Here is a 17642-nt window from a genome sequence, read left to right on the forward strand (position 1 = left end):
AAAGGGTTTTATTTTTGAAAGATTCCCGTCTAAACTGCCATTTTTTTTCAAAAAAGCCTCGTTTCAAAAATGCAAATGAAGCGTGGGATATTTAAATCCTGGCTTCATTTGCTATACTGACGTGCAATATTGACATGCCTAATTTACATCCCTTTTTCGAAAAAGGGATGTAGTCTAGAAACACCCTTAGAGACTAATAGATTTATTAAGGCATAAGCTTTTGTGGGTAAAACCCACTTCTTCAGATGAATTGGAGTGGAAATTACAAAGGCAGGGATATATATATTTAAGAAAAGGAGGAAGTTACTTATCAAGTGTAGAACCAGTGTTAATGAGGCTAATTTAGTCAGCATGGATGTGACTCACTCATAGCAGCTGATAAGGAGGTGTGAATACCAAGAGAGGGGAAATTGCCTTTGTAGTGAGATAACCAATCTAAATCCTTATTTAGTCCTAATTTGACTGTACTGAATTTAAAAGTAATTGCAACTCTGCTGTTTCACTTTGTAATTTTGTAGAAGGATGGCTACTTTTAAATCCATTACTGAATGTCCTGGGAGGTTAAAGTATTCTTCTGCTGGTTTTTGTATGTTACATTCCTTGATGTCTGATTTGCATCCATTTATCCTTTGGCACAGTGACTGTCTGTTTGGTCAATATACATGGCAGAGGGGGTATTGCTGGCACATGATGGCATATATCATGTTAGTGGACATGCAGATGGATGAGGCCCTGATGGTATGGCTTATGTGGTTAGGTCCTGTGATGGTGTCACTTGTATAGTTATATGGATTGAATTGGCAATGGGGTTTGTTGCAGGGATAGGTTCCTGGGCAAAGATTTCTGTGGTGTAGTGCGTGGGGCTGCTGGTGAGTATTTGTTTTATTTAGGGGGGCTGTCCATAGGTGAGGACTGGCCTGTCTCCCAAGGTCTGTGAGAGTGAGGGATCATTTTTTCAGAATAGATTGTAAATTGTCAATGATGCACTAGAGGGGTTTTATCTGGAGGCTGTAGGTGATAACCAGTAGAGTTCAGTTGTTTTCCTTTTTGGGCTTATCCTGTAGTAGGTGACTCCTGGGTACTCATCTGGCTCTGTCAATCTGTTTCTTCCCTCCTCCAGGTGGGTATTTTAGTTTTAAGAATGCTTGATAAAGATTTTTTAGGTGTTTGTCTCTGTCTTAAAACTAAAATCTAAAATACCCACTTGGGGAAGTGACATTGCAACCTCACCTCAACTATACTGTTCACACTTAACTCTAGACCTCTTCTCAACACTGCTGCTTCTCATATTTCTTCCTTACAGTGCCTTTATGCAGGATTGTGTTCCATTGGTTCTTCCTATTTATACTATCTTGAATTTTGCCAGAGTGAATTTTCTCATGTTTCTAACATAGTGAATTAACCCATGTTTCTAATATGCATAAGTATCTGAGTTGTCCCTCTTTCATGACTGTTCACAACTCCCCCCACTTTAACACCCCCATTGGATTTCACTGAGGGCTTCTTACTCTTTCAGGTAATTGAGATGTGAAATAATATTGAATCAAACCTCAATTCCTGCAAATCTCCCCCAATTTACTGCATTATCACTTACTGGTCTTTGCTTATGGTCTGTTAGGTAGGTCTTAATTCATATGACAGTGTTTCTATCCAAGTCATTTTGAACACATTTTCAAATAAAACTTCATAAGATATGGTATCAAGTATTTTACTAAAATCACAATACATTATATTTAGTGGAGTCCATTCATTCACTAAGAAGTCTGTACAAACAGACAACCACTTATGTCTGGCAAAATGAATTCTTTGTAGCCTTCCACTGTTTCTGGCACATGCTTTGGGTTGAAAGTGGAAGGTGACAAGGGCACTATTCTATGGTCTCTATCAACTGAAACGGTTTCTCTTTCATGTTACTGGTAAGTTACTTTCCTTCAAAGTAAAATAACTGTATTTCCCTTCCCCCTTTTATTCTTTTGATAAACTACAGTTATCTACTATGATGTGAATGATTAATTCTGTTGGAAATATAACCTTTCTCCCAAGAGAAAACCCAAATCCAACCTTATAAGATTTTTGGGCTGTGGTTTTCAGATGAGACTAATGGATTTAGGGACCCTCCTCCCATTGAATTTCAAAGCAATTTGAGCACCAAAGCTCTTTTGAAATTCCAGCCTTGCTTATAAATAATTTATTATTGTTCACAATTTCATTTTGGTAGTACCTAAGGGCCACAAGCAGGGTCTATGTCCAATTTATAGTAGGCACTGACCAACTGAGAGTAACACTGTCCTTATCCTAGAAAGCTCACAATCTAGGCTTCAATAGCTATTTACTCTTGCAATAGCTGACTAAACTGGCATGATATGGGAAGAAAAAGGTAATAATACATCTTTATAATTTGGTGCTTTCTGACAAATGCTGTCTGCTGAAATTTGAATTAGGAAAATACATTTTTTGTGTCTCATAGATAGTTATTTTTCACTGACATTAGTTCTGTTCAGAAAATAAGAGATTTTTTTTTAGCTCAGAAACATCAGAATAGCCCAGCCATTTATTAGAGATAATTTAGTAACATAACAATGGGGAAATGATTTGGTAAAACATCAGTTTGGGTATGAAAATATTTTGGATTATGGAGCTCTTGCAGTTTTACAGTATGCAAAAATTTCTAATTACACTGTTGTCCACTTAAGGACTTAAAACTAGGACTATGAGATGTTATTTGCTGCTAGTCACGTACGTTCATGATGTATAAGTTATTGCAAAAAGTAGGGTCATGACTCCTAAACTAGCTCCTTTTGAAGTTGTATTGTCCTTCTTCTTGAGCACTTCCTGCATAGTTGTGTGGTTCAGTGGATTAACTCTTAGCAGAATTTATTCTGATTTTAATGAAAATTAAACATTGACATAATAATTCTTACATCTTCTATTGGGATATTGACTCATTGATATGAAAACAGTCCATACAGAGACTCACCTGTTTAAACATGGGTTCAGTGCCTAATATTTTTGGTAAGATAATTTAAAAATATTTTTTTAAAACAAGTTTATTCTAGATTTAAACATGAATATCAAGTGTATTGTGCAGTAATGTCTAATAACTGGAACAGAAGACTGAGAGTCAAGCAACCTGAGTCCTATTGAAACCTCTGCTATCATCTTGCACTGTCATCTTTGGCAAGTCACTAAAATTTCTCTGTGCCTCAATTCACCCATCCGCAAAGTATCAGAAAATGCTAATGTATATGACAACAGTAAATTTCAGTGAGTGGTAGACATGCCACTCAGCTTTATGAATTTCATTTTAGCCAGAAATATTCTGCAAAGTGGAAACTGGAGTGGTTCTGTTTCACAGGGTAAGATGCTAGGTGTGGGGAATTTGCACAGAAGCCAATGCCATCTTTGTATCATGGGACTTTGGTCTCTCTACCCTAAGTCAGAGCGTTGTTTTTTTGAGGATAGTTAGTTTATCTACGGTATTTATATGCCCTTCATCACTGTATTATCTGAGCACCTCACCATTTTTAATGTACTTATCCTTACAACACACAGAGAGGCTGTGTGAATTTCCCATGGTCATACCGGAAGTCTGTGGCAGAGCAAGGAATTGAGGCCAGGTCTCCTTAATCCTAGAGTAGGGCCCTGGCCACAGCATCATACAGAATGGTTAGGCAGTCATGGTGATTATTGGAAGTCTTGGGTTTGGAGTAGTACCTTCTGAGAAATTTCATTGCTACTCTACAGCCTCTGAAGATGTGGTTCCCCAGAAGTCTTGCAGAACTCATGAGTAAACAATCACGTGAGTATAATATTTATGAAACGATTATTGTTATAAAAATCTGCTCTAAGGCTCCTACCTGCTACACTGGACTGGCCATAAAAGGGTAAAAAGGGATGGAGAAATGGGATAGGTCATGTGGATTTTGCTAATTAATATTCCTCTTAGAAAATAAAACTTTTGAAACTTTCCTGGAAATGTGAATTTATGATTTACCACAAAGACCCACATGGGATGCTGCAACCTACATATCCTTACAAGTGTGGTTATTAACATGCAATTCATTCTTCATGAGTAATTTCCAGAGGAACACTTAGCCATCCAGACATACATATTATACAATAGTGTGCTGGGGAAGAAAGACACAGTTAAAGGCCAAAGATTATAAAGATTTATTACCAATATTTGGGAAAAAGTTCTGACATCAGGGGAAAAGCAAATTGAGCAACAACAGTGGAGGGGAAATAATGCATTTCACAGAAAGAGAAACTCTCTTGAAATCTGATCCAAAACCCAAAGACATCTGTGAGAATCATTCCATTGATATCAATGGGCTTCGGGTCAGGCTCTAGGAGAACAGATACACTTTATCCTCTACCTTTTCCTACTGTTCCTTCATGCATTCATACATTCCATCCTGTTTCAGCATCATTATAATTATTAGAATAAAATAATGTCCAAAAGGTTCAAACATGCTTACCTAGATGTAGGTATCCAAATCTAGGAATTTAATTAAGTGGCTTGATTTTTTTCAGAGGTGCTGACCCCCTGAAATTCCCAGCAATGTCAGCCACCTCTTTTAAATATTCTTAAATGAACTATTACTGAACTATTCTGCCCTTAACTTCTAAGACCATTTTTGCCTTCACCTTGCTAATGAGTGTATGAATCATGCAGCATTTTGATTGATCCCTTGTGCCTTGCATATCCTGTCCCAACACACTCATTTCTTGTAAACATAATAACTTGTCTAGGTTCCTTTGGTTAGATCTGCTGTAAATAGTGCTTGTTGTTTCTTTTAAGTAGCTATTAAACACTTCAGAAGCTCTTAAACCTTGCCAAAGAAAACTTGGACTAAAAATAGTGCATAAAGATGACTGGAAATGATTTTATAGGACTGTATTCGATTGTGTGAATCAAATCAAGTGGTTAAAAAAATCTGAGGGATAGCCATGTTAGTCTGTTAATTTAAAACAAGTGGCCCTGTGGCATCTTAGGGTGTGTCTAGACTATACCTCTCTGTTGACAGAGAGATGTAGATTAGGCACATCGAAATTGCTAATGAAGCTGGGATTTAAATATCCCATGCTTCATTAGCATAAACATGGCCGCCGCTTTTTTTCAAAACAGAAGGTTTTTTTAAAAAACCCCAGCAGTCTAGACACGGATCAGTCGAAAATAAACCCTTTTTTGACAGATCCTGTATTCCTCAAAAAATTAGGTTTACAGGATCTGTCAAAAAGGGGTTTATTTTTGACAGATCCGCGTCTAGACTGCCGTTTTTTTTTAAAAACTCTATTTAAAAAAAAAAGCGGCAGCCATATTTATGCTAATGAGGCATGGGATATTTTAATCCCGGCATCATTAGCAATTTCGATGTGCTTGATTTGCATCCCTCTGTCGACAGAGGGATGCAGTCTAGACGTAGCCTATGAGACTAACCAAAATATATAGACTCATGAGCTTTCATGGGCAAAACCCATATATCTATATCTATCTATATAAAACAGCAGAAGAAGTACCTGTCAATTGTAGGATCTGTACCTGACAATTGTAGGACCTGTGTTAATGAGGCTAGTTAAGTGGGCAGAATGTATCCCATACATAGCTTTTCATATGGAAATGCAGTGTTATTGGCAGGAGAAATTGGCTTTGTAATGCACCAACCAATTAATGTCTTTGTTTAGGCCCAGGGTAACAGTGTCAAATCTGTAGCTAAATTCCACTACTGCAGTCTATCTCTGTAACTGGTTAGTGAAATTCCTTTGTAGAAGAATGGCTACTTTTAAACCCATGTGGTGTTATGTTTAGGGTTAAAATAGATTGTCCAGAATGTCAGGCAAGGCCCTTAGTGACTTATCCCTATAATCATTTTGAAATTATTCTTACATTTAGAATAAAAAATTGGTTTCCAACTGCACATCGTCGGGTTCAGATAAACTCAGTCTGCAATGATTCAAAAAATATTTTTTTTCCCACCAGATGCTAGGAAAGGTCACTTGTATTAAGATCAGATATTGGGAGAAGGGGATGCAGAAGAACAATTAGGGTAATCATAATTTCAGTTCTATTGAACCCAATTAAAATCCAATATTAAGCCTAGCACATGGTCTAAACCCAGTCTGAGGCTGCCAGGGAACATGTGTTATGGAAGGTCACCTGCAGTTTGAATATCTGTGAAATAATCATGCATGGTAAATTACATTAGGATTTATCAATATGGATCTGATACAAATCCCATTGAAGATAGTTGGGATTTTTTCTTTTGATCCTCTACCCCAGTGTTTCCCAATTTTATTTGTCCACGGAACCCTTTTAAACTCAAAAGAATTTTGTGGACCCCCTAAAAACAGTCTTATATATGGAGCTGAAAAAGTAGACCACAAATAAGTAAGGATAATAATAAACAAATGCTAAACAAAGTAATGAGATCAACATATAGTTCAATTGCACATATTTAAAAATAAAAATAACATAATATTAATTATATTTTTAAATAATAAAATGTTATTGTAGTGGAATTTTCTTGTAGAATCCTTATTTTCACTTCATGGAACCCTGGGTTCCATGGAACACCATTTGAGAAACACTGCTCTACCCTACTATATTGTATCTATGTTTGGATGGCTATGTGTTGCTCAGGAAATTCCTTTGAAATGTGATTTTGATCAGGCTCTCATTTCTTAAAGATCAGTTAAACCAAGGTTGTATATCATAGAATCATAGAATCCTAGGGCTGGAAGAGACCTCAGGAGAGCATCGAGTCCAATGCCCTGCCCAAAGCAGGACCAACCCCAACTACATCGTCCCAGCCAAAGCTTTGTCAAGCTGGGACTTAAAAACCTCTGGGGATGAAGATTCCACCACCTTCCTAGGTAACCCATTCCAGTGCTTCACCACCCTGTTAGTAAAATAGTTTTTCTTAATATCCAACGTAGACCTCCCCCACTGTAACTTCACTATTGCTCCTCATTCTGTCATCTGCCACTACTAAGAACAGCTTCTCTCCATCCTCTTTGGAACTTCCCTTCAGGTAGTTAAAGGCTTCTATCAAATCTCCCCTCACTCTTCTCTTCTGTAGACTAAATAAACCCAAATCCCTCTGCCTCTCCTCATAAGTCATGTTCTCCAGCCCCCTAGTCATTTTTGGACCCTACAGGAGAATTGGTCTTACCTGATCATTTCTGTCCTTGGAGCCATCCAGCATAGCAGGCTTGTTTACATCTATGGATTAATTGGAGATTGCTAGAACTCAGCTATCAGCCTACACTTCAGGATTTGCGCTAGCAAGTTCTGCCGACACAGAGAGAAAGTATGGTAATTGAAGCACTTCCTGTTTGCGATGTCTCTATTGCAATGTATTTTGTTTACTTAACAGCAAGCCCTAATACTTGGAAGCTCTTTTAATGTTGTTGATTTGGGAAATCAAAGGGAAAAACTTACTTTTATATAAATTATTTTTTTAAACTTAACATTACAGCCACAGTTAGCATCAGGATGGTAAGGCCTTCAGAGAGAATTATGAAGCCAAGAGAAAAACATCAATGTAAACTCATTTGGACAGAAACTATCCTCTCCTATATGTTTGGAGAGCAGCTAGCACAGTAGGGACCCTGATCTTGGTTGGTGCCTTTAGGAATTGTCACATTATAATATAAACAAACAAACAAACAAACAACCCCTATTTTAAGAACCCAATCCAAAAATCAATGGAAAGATTCCCACTGAAGGATAGATAGAGACCTACCTTGCTGCAATCCTATATTGAAGAAAACACGTCACATCTGTTCTCATAAGAAACTCACAAGCCATGCAAATGTTAAGAGCAGATATAGGGTACAGCTCAGATGAATGACTCAGGCTATGTCTTGACTGCAGGCTTCTTTCAGAAGAAGCTTTTCCAGAAGAGATCTTCTGAAAAAACTTCTTCTGAAAGAGAGGATCTACACAGCAAATGCACATAAAAAAAAATCTGCTTTTTCAAAAGATAGTGTCCACACTGAATGGACACTATATCACATGTAAGCTATGATTACTATGAATGGAGTGGCCACCAAGGCACCTGTGCTTTTTCCTCTTTCCTCTTATTTTGAAAAAACTTCTTCTTCCCTGTCCTTTCAGAAAAAGGCTTCTTCCTCATAGAAAGAAGTTTACTTTTGCTGTGACTTGCTTGAAGGACAGAAGACCATTAAATGGAAACTTCCAGGCATTTGGTTGAGAAGAGTGGTTGTGGGGAGTGCAAAATAGAAGAAGCGCTATTAGTGATATGAGAACCTTTATAAACAGCCATGGCATCACTAATAATTTGTAAAGAAGAATGTGGTGCTAATGATGCAACTTTGAGGACAGTTTGGTGGGTGACAAGAAGGAGCATGTTGAACCTCTATCATGTTCATGGATGACAGGTAACTCTCCAATAAGATTATTAGTAAAACTCATGAGAACTGATGGGTTTGTGATATGCTTGGTCAAGGACTTCAAATGCAACACTTCCCTCGGTCTTCCTGGGGGTCACAAAGATAATTGAGAAGCCTTCCTCTGGAGGATTTGCTTGATTGTTCCTATATTTAATGGCCAACTGGCTGCTTTTTCATGGCTTATTGCTTTTCTAAATGCTGAGGATTAGACAAAACCTGGCATTGGGAACTAATTTAACATAATTGCCTTCCTGAAGCATTTCCAGGTACCTTCCATGAATCTGAGCACTTGTGGCTTGATTAAAGATAGTATCTTCCTTGCATCCTGGGACTACTTTTGATCTTTCACCTGTCTGAACTCTTTTGACATTGGTGCAGATTAAACTGTGTAAAACCAGAATCAGCAACTTTGTGAGGCTCATGTGATAGTCACACACTTACTCTGTTAGAGGAACCTTTTAGAGAGAAGATTTTTTCTGAACCTTCCTTCCCCCTCTGGCAAAGCTACTCGTGGGTTGGTTCCTTGCATTGGATCCATTTCATCTGTTGGACCTGTTCATGAACAAAGAGAACTTTGTTGCCTGTAGGGTTTATTTTTCTTAGTCTGAGGTTTGGAAGATAGGAGCATTCTGCCACTTCTTTATTTAGCCCCTCACTATGTGGACTACACCCTACATATTTGGAGGATGCTAGTAAGTTTTACCAATTCTCTGCTTCTTTTCATATTGGAAACCTGAACTGCCTTCTGCTTGCCAAATTAGAAGCAATTGTCTGTGTATAAAATCTGGGAGAGTAACCATTTATGCATCTGTCTCAGGCCAGAGTAACCTTATTTAGCAGTGGCTTTCTCTTTGTGTTTCATGTTTACTGCTCTTTCTGCACTCCAAGTTCCACACTCTAGAGGAACATTTAGTTGTTTTTAGAGTTATGTAATGCATACTCATCAAAGAATCTTTTGGCACGTGTTCAAAATGTGTTGACTGACCACTACAGCTACTACTTATTTAGAACTTAGCTGCTTTTATGTGATGTCTTAAAATATTTTATAATGGCAGTTTTCAGAGGGGTAGCCTTGTTATCTATTTCAGCAAAATAATGGTAGCTATTGTGATCTCCACTTGGAGATGTGGAAATTGAGTCACAAAAGGGGTAGGCCACAGAGCAGGTCAGTAGCAAGTTCCCTAGAAATGAAATCTCCTGACTGTTGTCCGCTACTTTAACCACTATTCTATGCTGCCTTCCAGGTGATGTGCCAGTCTATATAGCCCCGTAATAAGTGCAATACATTCCTCAAGTACCTGTATTGAAAAACTTTTATAGCATAAAATGCTTCATAATATCATTTTAATGATGGAAAATATGGCCATCACACAGAGATGCCCTTGTTTGACAGTTTCATCCACTTCATATACATGGCGCTGTTCTTTCAAAAGCAAGAGACAGCCCCATATTGTAGACCCTCTCGACAGGATACTAGCTCCATCTTATCATCCAATGAGTAACTGTGAATGCAGGGAATTGTTAATAGTTGTATTATTGGTACAACAAACTTAGAGCTGTGAGTGGAATACTTTGGGCTTCTCAAAGCTCTCTTCAGTTCTACATGCTATGGTCATATTCAGTTTCTGTGTGACCTTCTTGAACTCAGTGGAATTTCATCAAGAATGTATTTATCCCAACATTTTGTAATGATCTTTGGGAAATGTTTTGATACAGAGCATTGCACAGATAAAAGAACCAACATTCATAACCAGCAAAATTCCAGCGATCCCATGTTTTTTGTAAGGAAATGTCTATTTAGAGGGGTTATTGCTGGCACATTCTGATATAAAAGAACTCAAAATTGTTGACCAGCTCTTTCTGGTACTCAAGTAAAACTCATCACTGATGCCAGTGGGAGTCTTGCTTGGCTCAGAGTGAAGTAAAGGCTGCAAGATTTGGCGGTCTATTGTTTGCCTTGTGCTGCAAAAATTTAGTTAGTTTGTTTCTGGCAAGCAGCGTGAGCCGTTTTGATGGCTTTTTTATTATATTTAATTATGATGATAAACTGTGGCAGTGATTTGCAATCACATTTTGGAGCACTACAAACACAATTCTTAGGAAAAAGGGTTTTCTTTTATATTACACAACACACTGATAGAGGAGTGGGTTGTTTGAAGCAAAGTTCCTGATATATTATACTCTAAATGTCTAAGCTTTTAAAATATTATTTTTTATTCTGTGCAAATGAACTGTGATTTTTACTGTCCACAAAAGCAGTAATGGTAAGGAAATAAAAATGTTAGCACAAACTCAGAATACCACAGACCTTTCTTGTAAATTTGCCTGTGAAATCAAAGTCAAAACATGCCTTGCAGTATTAAAAATCACATTGTTCAGAGAATAGCTGGAGAATGTAGCAGGGAAAACAGTAACAATATCCCTACTACATATTTACTTTGATTTACTTAATGCTTGCTTCATTAGACAGGGCACATACTAACTTGATGTTAAGGCTACACTGAATCACTTGTGCTATACTAGAAAGTAATTTTAATACAAGTGCAATTAAAAATTGTACAAGGGTCAATGGTACAAGACTGTAAGCTCCTTGGGGAAAGGACAGCCCAGTAAGCACAGAGCAACCTATATGTCTGATCATAACCAGTAGCAACAAGGTATCATCCCCCAGTGTGTCTGATGCTTATTCATGACTAAGGATAGTCTTTTGTCATGAGAATTATGGAATCCATGATGGTTGGATATGATGGCCCTAACCAAATTTTGCTGAGAACCTTAACAGATGCAAAGTTTTTTCTGTCCACTGTTAGTATCTACCCTGATCTAATTTTTAAAATCTATTCGGTATAGTCACCACCCTATAGAAAACAATTCTCTTTTCATTATAGGATTATTGCTCTCATAATTTACACCAAAACTGATAAAAAAGTTTTATTACACACACAAACACCCTCCCCTCCCGCTCTGCCTCCAGACACACAAATATACATGACTCTTGGAATACTTTCCTTTACTTTGTGTTTCTGTAACTTTTGCCCTTTTGTACTAGGGTGCTGCAGAGATCTTGGACCTCACCGAAGTCTGGTGGGAAGAGACCAATTTCCAGGATGTCTGCACCAGGAAAAAGAATGTGAGCATGTACGGCCAGATTGCTGCGAGCCTGGTTGACAAGGACCACAACTGGATCCTTGACCAGATCCGCATGAAGGTGAAGGAGCTCTGACAGGCCTACCACAAGGCCAGGGAGCAGAGTGGATGCTCTGGGGTGGCACCGCACAGCTGCCATTACTTCGAGCAGCTGGATGCCATCCTGGGAGGGAGGGCTGGTCATCTCTGCCCTGTCATCGTGGAGTCTGTCCAGGACATGCCTGGCGTCAGCCTCCAGGCAGGGGCGGGGTCGCGGATGAAGAGGAATAGTAGTAATAGTAGGAGGAGGTGGACATCCAGGCAACCATGTCTGCCAGCCATGAGCTGCTCCTCATCCTGGAGCCAGTCCACCTTTCTCAGGATCTCTCCCAGGCCTTGGATGAATCCAGGGAAGGCAATTCAGGTGAGTTCTTTCCCTATACACATGTGAGGGTAGGTGATGGCTGCAAGGGGCTGCATGCTCTTCACTCAGCCTACTGGTCTGGGGATCACACAGGAACCCCTCACTCCTTCTCACAAGGTTCCTGGAGAGGTCTGCTTTACTTAGGCCCCTGTGGTGGGACAGCTTCCTACAATAAGCCACCACTAAGGAGTCTGGGGTCATGGAAACTGGCTCCAATTAGTGTGGATGTGCTATTTTGAAATAATTCTGACTAATTTTGATGCTTTGATATAGTGGGGACATGCTATTTTGATTTTGTTAAATCTGGAATTATGTCATTTTACTTATTTCAAAATAATTTCCTAGTGTAGACATGTCCACTTATTGCACACTTATTGCCTGGGCACTCATTAATGGATTTCAAAGTCACTGTATTTTTCAAACCAATTTCAAAAGCCAGCCCCACAGGGAAACTACAGAACTTAATTTCATTTACAAGTTTGATTCCTACAAAAGAAGTCTAAACAAAGACATTGGCTGGATGGTCCAGTACATTCCACATCCTAATGACATAAAAAACCAACCAAAGGGTACATAAAGTGGATACTAAGTATTCTTATCAGCTTCATTTAGCATGGATACCCTTTTCCCTTTGGCTATGTCTATACTGCAGCTCTCTTCTGCAAAAGTTTATGCAAATGAAGCACATATTAGCATATTGTCAGGCTTCATTTGCATAATTAATTAGGAGCCGTTTTTGTGCAAGAGACTTTTGCACAAAAAGTTGCTGTGTAGATGGCTCCTTTTTACTCAAAACCCCCCTCTTGTGCAAGAGCCGTTCTTCCTCATTTTTTCAGGAAGAACGGCTCTTGCACAAGAGGGGGTTTTTGTGCTAAAAGGAGCTGTCTGCACAGCTTCTTTTTGCACAAAAGCCTCTTCCACAAAAACGGCCCCTAATAATTATACAAATAAAGTGTAGCAATATGCTAATCCGTGCTTCATTTGCATAAGCTTTTGAGGAAGAGAGGTGCAGTATAGATGTAGCCTTTTTTTCTTCTTTTTCCCTCTCTTCCCCATATCTCCTCCTTCTGCAATTTATTTGAAAATTGGACCCCTTAAACTCAATTCACCTGAACAAGTGGGCTGCGCCCATGAAAGCTCATGATACCATCTAAATTTTTGGTTAGTCTCTAAGGTGCTGCAAGAATATTTGTTGTTTATTGCATACTAAGTTGTTCACTTTTTGGTCAGCTTCTTCTCTCCTCTTCCTCTGCTTGTATATCTCATCCTCCTGTTGCCACTTGTCATGACCTAGACTCTTTTGGGGCATGAGTTTTCTTTTTAGTGTCTATCATGATTAGTGTGATAAGCTCCTGAGCAAAGACAACATGTAATGGTTGATGGGAGGAGGGTGGACACAATGCAAAGTTCTGGTGGTATGTAGTGGGCTTCAGGGAAGGGCATGATAACCCTGCATAAATCTGGGGAGGACATGTGACTCAGTCTGCCCATTCCCTTAATTGCCTCTAGTCATGATACTTGACTGGTATCCCTAGGTCTAGCTGAAATACAAATAAAAAAGGGAATGAAGAGCTTGGTGTGAGACTGTGGTGATACCTTGCAATATGATAACAAAGTAGCATGAATGGAAAAAGAAGGGTCACTAAACACACACGTAACTGTAATGTGAGGCCTAGGAATGAAAACTGTATATTCTGGATTAGATGAGTGCACAAGCAAAAACTGCTGCTAAGGCAGCCTTAAGTAATTCAAATGATGTTTATGCAGGGCATGGCTGAGGGGAACTATTCAAGCATGGTCACATCTTCAGGGCTTATTTTACAGCACATGGCAGTATTTGTATTCTCCCAAAAACTACCATCATCATGTTCACCACCTATTATCCAGCATTTCTGAGCTCATAGGCATTAGAGATGGGAAAATCCTATTAGGTGCCAATATTCCTCCAGCTGCTATTGTAGGATTGTTTCATATATTTTATCATATGCTCTGCCCACTCTAATTTAGATCAGCCATGTATTGGGTTCTGCAAAGTGCCATCTATGCCTGTTAATAAATCATCTTACAGTTCAAAGAGTTTTTCTTAATATTTCTTTACTTTGAAAATGGCTGTGGATCTTTTCCTGTAAGCCCCCTTCTTTCTTTCCACCATATATACAGTGCTTTTCATCAGCTGATCTCAAAGCACTTTACAGAGGACAGTATCTTTATCCTCATTTTACAGCTGAGTGGTGAGGTGATTTGTTGCACATCACCCAGCAATTCAGTGGCAGAGCTAGGAATAAAACCCAGCTCTCCCAAGTCCCAGCTCAGTTCTCTACTATCTAGGCTACTCTGTTAGTTAAGCCCATTTCTTATTCCACCAAACTATCCTCCTTTGTGTCTTTCTTTCTTTATAAACATGAATGCCTATAATCTATATTATGGCACAGGATTTTAGCTTTGTGACTCCTATTGATATTAGTGGTAGTTCTAGGTCTAACATTCCGTGTGCCCAAGGGAGAAAAACAACAACAACAAGGAATGGGGCAATTTTCACAAAGCAGCAGGACCCTGAGAGTACGTGTAAACTACATGGCTCCGTCGACGGAGCCATGTAGATTTGTTTTTTTGGCAAAGGCAAATGAAGCCGCGATTTAAATGATCGCAGCTTCATTTAAATTTACATGGCTGCCGCGCTGAGCCGACAAACAGCTCATCAGCTGTTTGTCCGCTCAGCGCGCTAGTCTGGATGCTCCCCTGCCGACATCAAAGCCCTTTGTCGGCAGCCCCAGTAAACCTCATCCCATGAGGAATAACGGGGCTGCCAACAAAGGGCTTTGATGTCGGCAGGGGAGCGTCCAGACTAGCGCACTGAGCGGACAAACAGCTGATCAGCTGTTTGTCGGCTCAGCACGGCAGCCATATAAATTTAAATGAAACTGTGATCATTTAAATCGCGGCTTCATTTCCCTTTGCCTATCTGTCTAATCTACATGGCTGCATCGATGGAGCCATGTAGTCTAGACACAGCCTGAATAAGTACTGTGAATTCTTAGAAGAGAATAGGCCTGCTGCATACATGTGATGACATCTGTTATAGTCTTGTGGGAGGAGAGTGTTTGTTGAGCTCTGGGATGCTCTTATGAGGCATCTTAGTCCTCTGCTCTATTTGCTTTCAATTAGGGTTGGAAAAAAAATGAAGTGGGTTAAATGATTTCAAAGTGTCATTCTCCATACTTCATTCCTATTTTGCAATTGCCCCATAATTCCTAATGCTAAGATGATTTAAAAAACACAGTCCTTCTAGTAAGAGTCCTGGGGTCTCCAAAGGATCATGGACCATGGTGACTGACAGAAAAATTGTGTCCAAATATTTCTATTGGGTGTTTGACTGTGTGGGAGTCCAGCACAGTTTTTTCTTGTGCAAGAGGTTTTTTTAAGCCAGGAGCTAAATTTGCTTTCCTTCCTTTACAAAGACTTTTGAAATTACAGTACTCACACAGAGGCTCCAATTTGCAGAAGATTTCCAGCTGTGTTCTCAAATGCAAATTTTTGCATAGGCAAAATAGACTCATGTTTTTATATGCATGCAGATAGCAACACATGCAAGTCAAATAGCTGGGGACTCAATTTGTGCATGTAAGGTTAGGGTTCTAGCTGAAAAATTTGGTCTGTGATGACCACTTTCCCTGGGAATGGTCATTGTAGCCTAGCTTGCATATATCTTATTGTTAGAATGCTCATAGAACAGAGCCTGAACCAAGACACAAGAACCACGAGGAAGATCACATTTAAACCAAGATCTGAATTTTGCTGCTGGCTGTTGAATCTATAACGGACCAAACCAAATCTCCCCTCTTCACCTTTAACTTTGGAAAAGTTTGCATCTGGATTTGATTTGTGCCCCCCGGCCCATCTCTAATGGCTGTATGGTCCTTATACATTTTTTATCCCGTTCCTGTATCTTTAGGTATCTGGAGGGAGGAAATACATTCTTACTTTCAATCTTTTACTTTTTTTACATTAAAATTAATATAGTCAAACTGGGGAGAGACTTTGTCTATGCAAGAATTGAAGGCTAAATGAATTGAGAATTGAAGGTTCTTTGGCTAAATTTCTTTGCTAGACATAGTAACTGTATTTCCAGGATTATGGAAACTGAATACTATACTGAGCCCATACGCCGAATGGTTTTGTATTTAACCGTATTCTCAACTCAAACCACCACTTTGCTTCCTCAATCCCATGTAACATAGAAGGATCATTTCTCGAATAGCTCACCTCCCAGTCTCAATCACATAGGCTGACTCACCACATGCAACTCTGTGATGTCTCTGTGGCAGCTACAGTGAATGCTGAGAAGGAAAACCAAAATGTATACAATAAATCTTTTTGATGTGAAGTAGCAGCTGGAAACAAGGCAAAGAAAACAGCCCCCTACAACCAGCCAGCTGTCTGTGGACAGTGATTTGTGGGCCATCCATTGCTTGTGCACCATATTTTGGTAACTGCTGCTTTAGAGAATGGGGCCATGTGAACATACAATACAAAACCTGTTTTTACCCCATTGTGCAGCAGTTTTACCTCCTAATGCTTTGCATTTCTATTCCCTCCCTCTCTCCCTTTTATCTAGCCATCCCTTGTGGTTAGCCTGCCTCTTATAAACTCTTCCAGATCTTGTTATCTCTGCAGGCCAGATGCAACCTTGCATGTGACCTACTCACTAGCCCCAGTTGATGGTGATTTGGTAAGTAAGCATTCCCCAGCTACAGGAACTACTCAAGCAAAACCTGGAAGTCACTCTAGGGCAGTGGTTCTCAAAGTGTGGTCCATGGACCACTAATGATCTGTGACCCTCTTGTAGGTAGACCATGGACTCAGGGTTCAGCTCCAGCCCTGTGACTCTCACCCCCATGTATCTGGAGCACCAGAGCCGCTTCCTGCCTTGGGGAAGGGGGCAGGGGAGCTCTGAGCCTTATAGGCCAGATATGGCTCATGGGGGAGGAAGCTGCTCTACACACTGCTGCTCCCCCACCTCATGGCTGGTGGAACAGCAGTGCAGGAAACTGCTCACCTGGAGGCTTTCCCCACTGTTCCCATTGGCCAGAATCCCAGTCAATGGGAGCTGCGGGGGGTGCTGACTAGGAACAGCAGGGTGCGTGGAGCCAGGTAAGCATCTCCTACCCTCCATCCTACCCAGACCCTGCACCCTCACCCTGCTCTTGCACCTCCCTCCTGCCCAGATTCCCCATCCTCAGGCCATTCCTGACCCAATCTCCTGGCCACTCCATAGCCCACCCCGCTCAAGGCAAACCTTTTCGTGGACCACCAGCCAATCACACATGATGACAAAATGTATTTGCTTATCTCTAAATACCTTAAATACTAAATTATTCATATTAGGCCAGTGGAGCATAAAAACATAAATGTACAGCTATCATATAAGGAGGAGTACATATTATTAATCAAAATCATTCAACAGATTAAGCTCTTTAACTTTATCATGTTAGTTTACCAAACTTCATTTTAAATAAAGTAAAATATTAATTTATGTCCAAAACAAAAGGTTTCAACATTGTCTTTATTTATGCCATGGGGGTGGAGAATCTTCTTTGGGTCAGGGGCCACACAAAAGTTAGAAGAAAAAAACTCCCAACAAACAAACTGACAAAAAAATCCCAACCCTCACTGATGT

General features: G+C 39.7%; 1 long non-coding RNA gene across 1 annotated transcript in view; it reads right to left on the minus strand.

Moving 5' to 3' along the window:
- LOC142829075 (uncharacterized) overlaps positions 1 to 17642 on the minus strand; it is a 128120-nt gene that overhangs the window by 51313 nt on the left and 59165 nt on the right. The window contains exons 3-4 of the long non-coding RNA XR_012903296.1: positions 8857 to 8967; positions 7173 to 7291 (exon numbers count right to left, since the gene is read on the minus strand). This is a non-coding gene — a long non-coding RNA (uncharacterized LOC142829075). The remainder of the gene's footprint in view (positions 1 to 7172; positions 7292 to 8856; positions 8968 to 17642) is intronic.

The sequence above is a fragment of the Pelodiscus sinensis genome, chromosome 4 (assembly GCF_049634645.1).
Source record: "Pelodiscus sinensis isolate JC-2024 chromosome 4, ASM4963464v1, whole genome shotgun sequence".
NCBI classification, from domain to species: domain Eukaryota; kingdom Metazoa; phylum Chordata; order Testudines; family Trionychidae; genus Pelodiscus; species Pelodiscus sinensis.